The 12,789-nt window shown below is 36.5% G+C and overlaps 1 protein-coding gene across 2 annotated transcripts in view; it reads right to left on the bottom strand.

Annotated features, from left to right (window-relative positions):
* Positions 1-12,789, bottom strand: part of LOC100371405 (G protein-coupled receptor 54-like) — a 128,205-nt gene that overhangs the window by 95,448 nt on the left and 19,968 nt on the right. For both annotated transcript variants that reach the window (XM_085507157.1, XM_085507156.1), the window contains exon 2: positions 12,540-12,703. The gene's annotated coding sequence lies outside the window, so the exon portion shown is untranslated. The remainder of the gene's footprint in view (positions 1-12,539; positions 12,704-12,789) is intronic.

Raw genomic sequence — 12,789 nt, forward strand, 5'->3', positions numbered from 1 at the left:
GCTTTTAGGATGTCAGAGATGAACGGGGACGTAATAAATGACGGCAGATTCATGAACAGATCAATATGTTTTGCAATACAATTTTATGCAATAATTTAGACCGTATCACTTGGTCGATAGTATCTTATATGATAAATTAGAAAAGAACAATATAATGGAACACGTGAGTTCGGTTGTGCAGCCAGTCCTCTATAGCGCCGTCACATTAGGCTGAAGAGAAACAACACGTCAGATTTTTTGAACAATCTTAAGTTACATCACGTTGCAAAACGGGTCGGATTTTGTTTTTATGAGATTTGTCCTATGTGAGGTTTAACTAATCGTGCGAACTTTGTGTTCCTTCTTTGTCGCTCTCGAGTGAATTGCACTTTCCGAGTGAGGCGTATTAATTGTTAAAGATCTGACATTCTTGGTGTGATCCACGGAGAGGCACGGATGTTTACTTTGCCACTAATAAAATAATCAACTAAAATGTATGGGCACTTGGTGATTTGTGATGCATTGTTAGCTACTGTCTCTAACAAGACAAGTACTCGATAAAACACTGTAACGTTTGATATACGAGTGACACTGATGTGCATGCTGGAAACACTGTGTCAGATGTTTGATACCTTCGGCTAAATACCGTATATATTACTTGTTCGCATAACGTTCACATATGTTAGTGCTAGGGAGACACTGATCATAAATTGTTCGGGTCTAACGTAGCGTGCATTGCAGTTCGACATTGGAATCTTTATTACCGACGTGTAGCCGACAACAACAACTGTTACATTTATTTGCGCTAAAATCCTGTACAGTAGCTGTCTTGACGTGTTTACTACTACTCTCCTAAAAATGCAAAGGCGATAATGTCCGTCTGTAGTATCTTTTAAAATTTATGTCCCTGTCCTTGGAGGTCCGACACCGTAATGTATACGGCCAACGTGTGTAGCCGAGTATAGGTGATGACTCTGGCAATATAATTTCCCGTCTGTCGACATTCTGTCATTTCTAATCAGTTCGCGTCTAATGTCGTTACTGATGACAATTCCATGATGTTGTCGTATCAAGTTCATATCCATGAAATTAGAACACGCTATATCCGCCGAGCACCCCTGAAAATTACCCCCCTCCGTTAGGCAAAATCATTATCTAAACATACTTTGTCTAAATAGCCGTTATGCCCTAGGCCTGATTCACATTCGGTTTTACAAACTAAATCTGGCCCCAAGGGATCATTATCTATTCCGAACATCCACGTTTGGCATAGATGATCACTGCTTCGAGGGAGAGGCTCAAAGAAGCTAATGAGCTAGAAGGCAGCATGGGAAAAGAGCGGGGAAGTAAATTATCAGTATATATCGTACCATTTTCGAACGCCCATCGTATTTAATTTAGATACCTAGTTGTTTTGGTCATAATCGCTTCATATAGAAGTTAGAAAATTACAGCCGTTACCAAATGGCGCATGTACTGTTACTATCTGTGTTGTAGTGATTTAAAGATAACAATGTGTTCGGACTAATAATAGATTGTATCGAAAGGTTAGATTGCTTCGGAGAAATAAAGCGTACATCGAGTCACCGTCATGAATTCAACGACAAATGGCCTGTGCCTCCGTGCACAAAGCATACATCAACGGTGTGATATGCACGCACTGTGTATTATGTTCGCATGTATTGACAGGGTGAAATATAAGATCACATAAGGTTATGTGTTGAGTGAGTAAGAAGAAGAGTGTTCTTTTCAGCTAATACTGATTTTCAAATTGTTAGTATGGATTTGTACGTTGATGACTGAAAATAACCTGTCGGGAACTAATGATAAAAGCTGGCGTGGTGATGATTTTCTTACTCACAACATCATCGCTAACACTTTTCTTGATTTTGTTATTGATTGCGCCTTAACCTGACAGAACCAGGCCTAGTTCTAATCGCCCATGCGTCATTTCATATGGAACAATTGTGGTTCCTTAGCAACGACTCTTCTGAAATCGTTTGTGTATTCAGTGATATAGGCCTAAATGATGAGCTTGCTTGGAGCATGTTGCCCGAGGGAGTTTTCTTTTTCTTCCAAAATATGCTCTAAACAGAAAAAAAGGTTTATATTTATATCTTCTCACGCGGGTGTTAACGCTAATCATTCACCCACAAGTTTATCGTGTGAAGTCGTGATGGGAATCCAGTACCACTATCTCATAACACTGGAACGTGAATGATACATCTATATGAGAAAGCAATCACAAAAAAGAAGAAAAAGTCAACACTTTATTCTGGTCGTGTAACCGAAAACGTGTTAACCGACTGTTGTAAAACGCAGCTGCACAGCTGCTTATGTGAAACTATTTTCAGAAGCAACACACGACAAACGATTTAGCGAAATTTACAAAATCAATAAAAACCGTTACCCGGCAAAAAGACATGAACTAGAGCAATTAAAGTGGAAGAGAATTACATCAGTTGAAATTGGTCCTGTAAACTAATAATCTCACCTCCAGATTCAAAATGAAGAACATTTGTCAATTCAAGCCCCGTAGGGCTTGTAGTACCGTTTACCCTTCTGTGTATATGTGATTTTCACAACTCATTAGTGAGGGCGAATTATTATCCAGGGTAATCACGAACACTGATTGCATGTTTTTTAGAAAAACTAAATTAGCCTCCTTGTTGAATATCACACGTTTCTTTATTAAGTAAAAAGCATCCTCAGGAAGCAACATAGTAAGCGTGTGTGTTTTTTCTAAAGGTTAGCCATTTCACTACCAAACTTTCTCACCTAATTTTTTCTGCACGTTTTTTCTTATATTCTTCAATATTTCTGGAAATGACGCTAATTTTGTAGCCAACAGATACGATTTAAGTAAATTTTCAAATTTTACTAAAAAAAATTGGCTATTATTGTCCCAGTCTTCTGAAGAAAAGTGAATACTATAAACGCGACTATTTTGTGAATTTGTGATGAAAAGATGGAACTGATGATGAAAAGGTTAATACTGAATCTTTTATAGATGCATTGCATGCATCATATTATGAGGTCTTCTTGCTCTAATTCTTATAAGTATTCTGATTCTGTGTGCCTTGCAGTTCAGCTTAAGGGTCTCGTATAATGAAGAAACAAATCGGTATTCATGACAACGTTCTTGACCCATATTGTCAGATTTTGCTATATTATACGAATACGTAAAAACTGCAAATTAAACCAATCCAAATACCTGACACGCGCGAACATGTGACGCGTATGCAGCCCTTTTTTCTGTCTCTGTGAGAGAGGATGATTTCTAGAATTGTCCAGATTCTTTACTGGGATAACATTCCATCTTTGTTGTCGTTGAATGACTCGAGAATTTAAGGCAATCAGAGAAAACAACACTGCCTTTCATTCATGCAGTTACGTCTTCACACTGTTCACATTTGGGAATACTATCAAAAAAACAAAGGTATCCGTTTCTATTCTTCAGTTGCTCTGCGCATTTTGGTTAGTTTGATTTTAATTCTATATTATCTGGTCGGTGTATTTGTGTGTTGTACTCAGGTACAGATTCGATTATGTGGCTGATATAAGAAGAGTAATATTAGTCAAATATACACACACATACACAACAGAACTTCACACTGGGGACGTTAACTTACAATTGTACAGTACTTCACAATTGTGAGTTCACACTGATTGTTCAATACGATATAGATGTTTTGTTTAAGGTTCCCTGAACATTGTTGGCAGTTGTGAGAACTAATGGATAATTATGATTCCGATAAGTCGTCCACTTAGGAGGTACTGACAAAGGGAGGTACTGGTTTATTCAAACTTAAACAACTTCAATATTATCCCACTGCGCGGATGATGCGACCAACAGCGTGAACTGCATTTTAATTACGCTCAATCGACTTCACGGCGGCTTAATTACATCCCATGAATTAAAAAGTCTTTCTTTGTAGAGATAAACCCAAATATCTCACCAATTCGTGACGTCACAAAACACCTAGCCTGCTGAAAATAAAAGAAAAACTATGCAGACAGCAATATTATCTACCGCAATGCCATCACTCGGCAATGGGGCCAGGCTGTCTTTCGGGGGATTTTATGATTAGCCTTCGCTGTTGTCACAAACTAAATTATCTATATATGATCTGACACGACTACGAAGACATATAATCGCGTCGCTGTTATGATCCAAAACTAACATAAGCGCGTGTATTTCGCAAAACTTCAATTGAAATTTAAAGAAAAGCAGATGTACAAACGCAGACAATATTATTCGTATTAATTGGATGGAAGTCTCTCTCATATCACGTATTTTTAATTGGAAAGTGTCTGCCTTTTCGATAGTCGTCTGGACGATATTAATGCATACAAGTCTACTGCACTGATGTGGCTGTGACTAGGAGTACATGTTTAATCGATACCTCCTTCGGGACGAAAAAGAATTAGTGTCCCACGCATAATTTCTACAAGGTGGAATCTGTTATGACAAGCTCATTTCCCTGTCCAAGCCTCAGTTGCAACCATTCCACTTATCTACATTAAGTGCAAATTTGTTATGAAATGACCGGCAATAAAAAAGGAAAGAGACAATGTGGCACCCGATACGCGATAATAGTTAGTAGCCATGCTAACATCTTGTTGTATCAACTTGAAATAGCTTGAGAAAACTGATTTCAAAAAAAGCAGTAACACAGGAATGTGAAGTTATTACACTATGATTTATCTTTACTATAAATGCAACAAATAACCTTAAAACTACTTAAACTGATACATATAACACTCAGTGATAAACTAATCTAAAGATATATATGTATTAATTCTCTTGAAACTGAACGAGGTGTTATATTATTAGGTTTGTCGTGCAACATTTTGTTTACCGTTCTAAGGTAGTTCGGTAATCCAAATATCCACGCACTATTCACAGACGTAAAACATCAGAGGTTTAAACACGGTGCTTTGGGTTCTTGCATGAATGCCATCTGGAGGAATACTGACAAATGTCAAAGGTATAGATTGGCGTCACAAGATCGTAAATTTATTACGAAGAGGTCAAAAGTAAATCTTAAAATAATATTGAACACATCCAATCTACACGTATAAAAAAGCGGTAAAAATGCAAAACAATAAATCAACAAATGATAAAATAAAACCCATGTGGAATGACTATACACTTTGTGTTATTGTTTCTTTCGAGATTAGAAACGATAAAAATGTCTATCGTGGTGATCCCATTCAAATTAGAATGACTATTGAACACAATGTATGGATACCTGCATTCCCTGGCGCCTACTCTTATCGCTAATATTTGAATTGTATACTACATAAGAACATCAAATATAAATGATAAGGTCACGAGAGCCGTCTGTGATTTGAATGTGATCTTAAAACGAGAACGAGAACAAGGATAAGTAGGCCATAAAGTTCGGTCGTCAATATACGACATGACCTTGGTACATCGTTCTAGACATTAATATAGTTTCCTACTTCCCATGCAAAGTAACGCACACATATTGTTCATCAGAGTGCAAAAGACGAGTTGTGTTCATATTTTTCACTAAACAAACTTATTGTATTTATATATTTTGTTTACTCAAAATTAACCACGAAATAATCACAAATTGAAAATTGCTACACAAACAGTTGGATAGACTTGGTAAACAACGGGTTGAAATAATACCAATTTTAATCAATATGCGATTCGTAAACCGTCGTCGACGTTCAACACAAAACAATAGAATATCAAACAGATGACAAACGCGTATTTAACAATGCACGCCCATATGACATCAGTGCGAGCAAAATACATGTACCTTGTGTAGCATGTATGTCACGTGTCTCTGCTCTGTTTATTCAAACGCCTACATTTAATAAATAATTTATGGAGGCATGTGAAGGTCATTTTATTTTGGGGATTATGTTCCACTTATCTCTTATACTGACAGCACAGCGTAGGCGGCGCTGCATTCTGCAGGCCTCTGACATTTAGAAGAACTATAATGTTTCAGGTTGAGTGCATGTTGTGGTTATAACCCTTAAAAAAGACCGCATGCATCAAGAAAACACAGAGTGTATCAACATTAGTGGTGTGTGAGACAAATAACTTATTATTTAAGCTATACAATATTTTACACAAAAGTTTGCGAATTGCTGTTAGTACGGGAAACAGGTCATTTCGTTTTGGGCCTATTTTACAAATGTACTGTATTCAAATTAAATGAAAATTACAAAAGATAATCAGAAATCGCCGTCGTCGAGGATTATGGTTATTATGAATTTGACAACAAATATAAATAAAACCGCATATCATCTTTTATCTCGACAAATAACCATAGAATTGGCTACTCTTGATATATTACAAAGAATTCAAAGATTCTAAATTACTCTTAAAAGACAGGATACAAACAATTGACGTCACTCGTGACGATGATGACGTGTTTAGTGATCTAGAATAAATGTACTCTGATTTCGAACAGTAATCTAGATTTTTTTGAAAACGTGAACTGGTGTTATTATAGTTACCTTGGCATTAGGCATTGGCTGGAGTACAAAGATCGGTGATGTATAGGACTATTACAGTGTAAAGTGATTGTAAATGAAGAGTCTGCCCTCGCATTTGTGAATAAACAGACGTAATGACGTAATTCGGTGTAATACCCTTTGTGAAAATTGTAGCAGATCAGTAGTTTGTATAAGAATTATGATATACGATTAAATCACTTATGTGAAACTATGTATTCAAAACATACATACACAATAACAAACTTGTTTTCAAACATTTGATGCCTCGAATGACACAAGAAGTGCAATGCGATAAAGCACCAAAATGATGAGTTATATCTACATTACCAGGGGTTCAGAAAATTGCATTGTGTAAGTGCCTCCATTTATTTTGCTTTTAATCTATAGGCGAATACAGCTATGATCAGTTCTTTTATTACTATTACTTCCTGGAACATTGTTTTTTTTTAACTGTGTTAGTTCACCAGTTGGTAATGTTACAAAAACTACATACTTTTTACAGACTTTTTGGACATTGGTTGTGTATCATAGGAGTTGTATCCGCTAGAAATATCGATTTTCGAAGCTTGAACAAAGTTTTGTTTGGAATTTTCAAAGGCTATTTTTCAAATATTTTCAAATATACCCTTCTGAATATTGTATGATGAAAGAGTATATATATATATATTTCTAGAAACTTCGTATTGAAAGGTGGACCTTTTTTCTAGACACTGTGGCTCGAAAAGGGGCCGCATACGGCAGCATATTATTATATAAGCAGTATAATAATCAATTAATCATAATTTCCCAAAAACATCAAAAGTATCACTGATTTGAAAAATATTTGTATGAACTTGAAATTGTTCTGATATTTTGATATAGTTTATCCAATATCATGTCGACTCTAGTGGGAACGGGTATTCATACTTCAATAAGCCTGGTTACCCATAATATACAGTATACGTAAATGGCCGTTGAGATCTCGTTGAGTGCGAGATCGCCACGAGACTTGTTGTTGCTCCTCAAAAGACGTTCCATGCTCTCCCATCTTCGTGTCAACTATTCCAAATACCATAGTTACCATTACTTGCGTATATTGCAATATTTCTATTAGTGCTGAATGTTCTAAATCACAGCATCGCGACGATCTCGAGACGGTAATGCATTGGGATACAACATAAATTTCATTCTATGTAATGTAATGGACATTTACAAAGGACGTACGACATGACAGGCGCCGACTTGCTGTGGTATCGGGTGCATTGAATTAGATTTGGATACCACATGCTTTCAATGGTAATACTTAGTATAACAACAATAATGGACTCCCCAAAGCGCCATATTGGACGGGAACTCGATTCTGTTCGAGATGTGGCTCGCACAGAATCGACTCCGAATTCAATATGGCACTGCGGGGAGTTCATTAGTGTTTATACTATATCATCAATAAGCCTACTTGGGCTTATTTTTCATCCACAACCCCCAATGGTGACCAGAGTAGAACGCCGAGTGGAGCGACTATTTGTCCTGGAATGTATAGACACGTGCGTATGGCTCGACGCTAAGACATGCAGAAAAACAAATAAAGTTGATAGATACATATAATCCTTTTCGTGTTTATATTGTAGGTTATTCTGACTACACAACTTTCTTAAAACGTAACGTTGAATGATTTCTTGCTACCGATTTTAAAGTCGAAATGTTATAGAAGTTTTGGGGCCTGTGGATCATCGATTGATATTGTAAGGCAACGATGTCGTCCAATCAATTTATTTGTTTTATTTATATTGTACGGCAATAATTTATATTGCAACAGTCTTTATCACTTATAATTGCTTTCGCCAGGTGATTGAATGGCAGGCAATGCCACAATGATTTATTTCACAATTATTAAGAATTCGGTCAGATTGTGGTTACGGTACGATAAAACTAATTGTCCCATTTGTATTGCCAATCTGTCTTATCTTTTGCTGTTTTCATTTTAAAAGATAAAACGTAAAGTAGTTCAATACTCACAACCTAAAACCGCTAAAATTGTCAAAAGAAATATTTGTTTCCTGTATTTGTTCCGAAATTATATCAGGATTTTAAATCAAACAGAAAGAGTAGGAGATTCATCGTATATGGCAATCTCTCAAATTCTGAACATCTTATTTTGATCAACAGATTTTATTTGAACGGGGCTTTTATGCGGATTTGGTAACAACAGTTGCGCGGTGAAAGAATTGTATATATATACCTCTTAACATTTTCTAAATAAGATTTTACGACCCCTTAGGTATCAACAGTTTCTACATGCTCGACCGGATATGTACATTTACATTGTACATTTCCAATCCACGCATATGAAACTATGTTGTTCATTTTTTTTTCGAGATATTGTCTATTGTGTTTCGGTCTCTCACCTTGTTCCTCGTCCTTTGTGTAATTAGCTAGAATATATGTATTTCTCTTGTTTTTATTTTCCTTTCCTTGTCAATTAATTCTTGGTCAATAATATGTAGAGCAGATGTAACCACACATATTACCACACATCCCAAAACTGTGTTGAATGGCTGAGTTGATACATATGATACCTATATCGCTACAGTCATCTCAATCCTTACAGAACATCATTGTCGGTCACCGATTCGGTGACTGCAAAGCGCGATCAAACGCCTAATCCCGCCATCTATATTAAATACATTATCAAAACCAGTCATTCAGAAAATTGTCGGGATTGCTTTCTAGATTCCCCTCGTTTGGATCGTATTTATGTTGTGACTAACACAAATTACTGGAGTGAAAATAATTACAACTTATATACTCGCTCACGTACTGCTGTCCATCCTCACCAGCTGTATGTAGGTGTAGAAATAATTGCTGAAAATTTATGCGGAGTCGAATGACACTGAACACCAATATCTATAAAACCAAGTACATGTATATTGTACCATGTCCGATTTATATCCGATCGCATTTTAATTTATGGCTATATATTTAATCAACCTGTTATGAGTAATAATTCTGCGACTGGACAATAGATAGTTTCTAAAGTCTCCTTCATTGCATACTAGAAACTGTAAATTGCATTGAAGCAATACAGTTACATTTACCACAGTTTCATGCACATCTGTCGGGGTGTTGATTGTATACTTCTGGGTCAGCGTTACCTTAGATCCGCCTGAATTTAAGACGGGGTAGTTTCAAAGCTCAAGTGGACAAGATTTTCTAATAATCCTTTGAAATCGAAGCATTATTATTGGGACTATTGTGAATTTGTATATACTTTTCATGTTCGAGCCACTTCATAATGCAATTATACACGTTCTAACATTTGTTCTAATTCACCTCTTTGTGACAACGTTATATTTATATTAACATCTAATTATAAATATGCTTGTTAAAGTGATTTATCTTACATTATACATAGTACATTGTCCCCCAGAATTAAATTGTCTTAGTCATACATACTAGCGTATACACAGTTCCTGGGGGCAACACTGGATTCCACATTATTCATGAACATGTCGGTAATCGGATGACATATGATACAATATTAATATACGAAACCCGAGACAATGTCCATTCAAGTATAATGCAGCGTGTAAACCTTGTTGCGGCAGCTTCTGTTTTAGGTTCAGGCCAGTGAGTGAATAAAAACATTACCTGGCATTACATTACATTACATTAGTTTGCATTGGCACGGTGGTGATTTTTTAAGTTTGGTAGTGTCTAAGCAGTAGTTAGATACAATATTGACGAGGCACTACATGTAGACCAATAACACGTGTAATATTACAATAAAATGATTCATTATTCCCATTTGATAATTTAAATCCCATAATCCTCCGTACTGAGACTGTTATTGTTTTTGTTGTTGTTGTTTTATATTGCACGACATGAAAAACTTTCACACCACACTAGCTTGACATTTTGACACTGTAGGTCAACGGAAAGGTCACGGTTATTTCACTGTTACAAATGATTAAACATAACTAAATAAATGAGTTCACCATTAAACAAGACATACATCACAATCCACTCTCAGTTTGTTTGGCGTCTAATGTATACTAATCAGATCTTTTCCCCTCGAACCACATCCGGAAGCATAACGACTGCGACTACTTCACGGATTATTCGTCATAGTACCGTTTCTTGCGGCGATATACAGATACAATGTAGATTTAGTATCACTGCTCCTATCTGTTTTTGATAGAAACTGAGTAAAGAGAAAATTCCACCCTACGGACACGATTTGATAGATAATGAGCTCGATTACAAACGTATGGCTGTCGCTATAGTTACCACTCCATCAGAACATTGTACAAATTACCCATCTCTATGTTTCCTGCTAGATTGCTTTCACGATGGTGCCTCTTTTCTATTAATAATTTAACCATGATAGCATCATGTGCTCTTCATTCTCATAATATGGCTATTCTGAATTGCAAAATTGATATTCCCTCACGATACTGACCTAAATTCGAAGTGCGCATTAACGGGCATTGACGGGCGAGACGCGTGTTGTTGTTATCAGTGATACTGTTCAAATGGCTGACACCGAAAATGCAATGTGATTAAAATATTGATGTCTTATTATAGATCATATTCTGTGCCGCCAAACTGTCCTAATTTTGCTCTGAACAGCCCTTTCACAGGCTGGCAAACACAGGGCTGTGTGCGGTTACGAAACGATATATATAGCAACTTTCAGTCGAGTGGGCAAACGCTTATGACGTGATTTATCATCGTGCTCACGCGGTATGTATATTAAGATACAGGTTGAACTTTTTTTAATTCCGCGTCACTAAATAGATAAATCATATTTTTTTTAGATTTACCAACATTCTCACTGAGATAGGTAAATACAATCGCTTTATTGATTCTACCAATCCAACAGTCACGTGATAACTGACATGTATGTGCGTGTCTCGTTGGAGGCTGTCACTACTCACACGCAATGTGACAGTAAATTCTAACCTCTGCTATATCAACGTAACATTAATAGCAAACTCGAGAAACGTGACGAGACACGTAATGGTATTTAACAAAATGACCTAACAATTAAAACTGTAGCCCCATTAACTACATACTCAGGATCGGTGATTATTATTCATATTTCTAATGACCTAGAAGTAACTTACAAGTACCGTGCATGCGGTCTAGCGATTCATTGGAGCGTCGTTAAGGTTTATAATTGGTTTCATTTGTTGTATGTGTTTTATATTTGCTTGTTGAAGAAATCCTGGTCTTGAACCGTTGTTATGACGACCAAAGCGAGAAATTATCTTCATTTAACCTGGGTTTAAAGGAATGTACGTTCATGTCTTCAGGGCTTTGTTCATATAGATATCACGCGGTGAGAGGAGCCAACTATCACGACCATTTCAAATTCCCCTTTTTGAAATGTGTATGACGTAATAGCCTTAAACTGTTCTTTAAATTACAATACAGGAAATGAGTTATATTTTGAAATCAACTAATATTCCACCATTTCCATGTGTCATTTTTTGTCAGGGGTAATGTGTAATATTTTGTGTGTGTGTGTATTGAGATTAGTCTGTAAATGGCTATAACGCCCGACTTATATTAGTATCTTATATATTCCACACATTGACACACAGGTTACAATCTGTAATGACCGCATGAGTCTTGTAATACTATAAAGCATTTGGTTAATGTAACCTCGAACAGATGTGTTAAACAAGACATAGACATCACGCACGAGATTAGGTCTACAGCGTATGTCGCACACACACACGCACACGCACACACAGGGTAGCCAGTCTTAGGATTACTTGAGTGTAAGCATGAGTGTAACTAAAACACAAAGAACGCCGTCTGAAACACCGTCATGGTTTGTACGAAGATTATGTTTACTAAAAAAAAAACTGTTGCATCTGCCAGGTAGCTGATCAATTTATTTGTGAATGTAGCTCGGAGAATGGTGCATACACTATGGCGCAATACCCGAAAACAATTTGTATGCGTTTAAGTGCGTAACAACATATTCATTGGCTTCTCGTTCGTGTATACAAACACGAAGGGGATTGCGACCAGGTGTGAGGCCATTTAAATAAAGAAAGTAAAGTTACCTTGCTGCTTAGTAGAATGTTTCACGTGAGATGGCTGTCAACTCGTTCTCTTGGCAGATTACTTGTTCACATGAAACAAATCAATTCCGCTGAGTTAGTAACATGTTCCACATCGATGAATTGATATACGTCCAATTAGGAAGATCTGCGTCTCAATCTTCACTCTACGTATAAATAAAAACTGACTTATTCAACAAATATTGTTACAAATGTTTCTGCGGTTGTTTAGTGACATGCCTTTGAATCCGAA

The sequence above is a fragment of the Saccoglossus kowalevskii genome, chromosome 13 (assembly GCF_978046115.1).
Source record: "Saccoglossus kowalevskii chromosome 13, keSacKowa6.1, whole genome shotgun sequence".
NCBI classification, from domain to species: Eukaryota; Metazoa; Hemichordata; class Enteropneusta; family Harrimaniidae; genus Saccoglossus; species Saccoglossus kowalevskii.